Source organism: Berghia stephanieae, chromosome 7 (genome assembly GCF_034508935.2).
Source record: "Berghia stephanieae isolate SIO BIC M18660-M18661 chromosome 7, UCSD_Bste_1.3, whole genome shotgun sequence".
Taxonomy (NCBI): Eukaryota; Metazoa; Mollusca; class Gastropoda; order Nudibranchia; family Aeolidiidae; genus Berghia; species Berghia stephanieae.
In genome coordinates this window covers 17,660,062-17,662,332 of record NC_088366.1, presented here as the reverse complement: position 1 = coordinate 17,662,332, position 2,271 = coordinate 17,660,062, and positions in this window count along the sequence as shown.

Here is a 2,271-nt window from a genome sequence, read left to right as displayed (position 1 = left end):
TCCCATACCCTTATAAAAATGACATTTTGAGAAAATAGCAAAATGTCTTCCCGTTTTTCACACTTTTCTTACTACCTGTACCATTTTCGACTGTGCTTTTCGTGCCTTTATAGTCTACTTTAAGAATTTGGACTTCAATTATATTATTTCTAAGATAATAAAATATCGTTTTCCACCAAAATCTCAAAATAATTTTTTCGAAGGATTTTCCTAATAATTAGATCCAAACGCCCCTTAATCTAGCTATTAAATAAAAGAGTTTCAGTTTATCTCATTAAAAAAAAAATCATTTGAATCATATTTTTTATCTCTCTCTCTCTCTCTCTCAGGGCTGAGAATCACCGCCTAAAGGCGGATTGCCGCCTAAAGGCGGATTGCCGCCTAAACGGTATTTTATCTCCGCCCATCACCATCACAATTCCGCCTTTTAAAAAGACTCACCACGACCACTACATCAACATCCCTATCACCATTACTACTACAACCACCACCACATCACTACTACAACTACCACCACATCATCATTCCTACCTGCGGGCAGGGGGGTACATATTGTGTCTTCTTTCCCCTTATATCTGTTTTCCAACATGCTTTCTGTCTTTGTCTTGGAATGAGATTACTTGGTTTTGTCCTGGCCCTGGCCCGAGTCCTGGCTGGGAGGGAAACAGTCAAATGCATAGTTATTGTTTTGAGAGATGATTTTTTTCTCTTGTAAATCATCTCTCTGTTATGTATTATTATATTTATTTTTAATGTATGATGTAAGAATTTGAGTGTATTCCTCCTTGTTGGATTTTGTGCTTGTGTCCGGATGAGACTTATAGGTGATCTAAAGCTAAGTACATTGATGGTATGCTCTTGGAATCTACATCTGATCCCTATTTGTTCCCAATTCCCCTTTGTCTTACTCTCTCTAGGGTGATTTAAATGTAATTCTAGAACTTTCGACTATCCCATTTTATTCCTTTTTACTGGCGCTGATATAACCTAAATGTGTTGCAAGTGCCGTAAAACCCTTAAAAACATAAAAACAAACATCATTCCTACCTATCACCATTAATACTACAACCACCCCCATCATCATCCCTACCACCACCACCATCCCTACGACAACTACCACCACATCATCATCCCAACCATCACCACCACTACAGCTACAACCACTACTACTACAACTACCATCACACCATGATGATAATCTTCCGCGGATCCGCGGAATTCCACGATTTTAGGATTTTTCTGAAATTTTCAGCTGTTTTTGCCGTGTCAAACATTTTCGGCTAAGAGGTAGTTTAGCTGAAAAATCACCATTTTTTGACACCTCTGCTCAGCTGCATGATTTTTGATGACATTCCCATGCCCATGACATTAGTCTAGACACACTGGTGCCAAATGTGAATAGTGATACAGTACCCATGACGGCCTTGGATGAAAAGATGATCAAAAGGGAAGGGGATGGAGCAAAATGGGTGTCAATATTTTTGTACCATTTAGCTTTGTACTCCTTTTTTTTTGTTTGTTTGTTTGTTTGTTCTGAATTCAATTGAATTCATTACAACTTATCTCTAATTACCAATTAAAACAAAAATCAGAGTGGTCTCTCTCTCTATCTCTCTATCTATCTATCTATCTCTCACTTTCTTTCTTTTCCATATTTTATTTCTCAGCCAACCTTCTAACTTCACATTATTATATTTATAGATATCACTTTGTAATAGAGAGAAAATGCAACAGTAAGTTTGGCTGATCGATTTAAGTAATAATTTTTTTAAAGGCTTGAATTAGATTCGCTCATTTGATGGAATATGTTTTGCAATTGATTAAAGATTCTTATTCATAAGCTGCATAACCACAAGGTTGCAGTAATACACACAAACTAGCCGTGTTTGTAGTATTAAAAAATACCTCCTTTAGGCCAAACGTTTATTATAATCTCTTGATATAATGGGAAGTATTATAGAGCTCTAAAATGTTAAATTGAAAATGACAATTTTAAAAATTATATTTACAAAAAGTCAGTTTATATCTTGTGATCAGAATAGACGTGTTTTAGAAGTTAGTAATATATTACGCAATATTAAGTAACAATGAATAGCTATGTTATTTTTTGCATTAGATTTGGGCTTGACAGACGGGCCGATAGATTTTCCTCCTTTTTTACAAATTATCATTATCATCACTGATCCCGACCACCACTACTACAACAACCACCACCACATCATCATTCCTACTACCAATACAACTACATCCTCCGCCACCACATCATCCCAA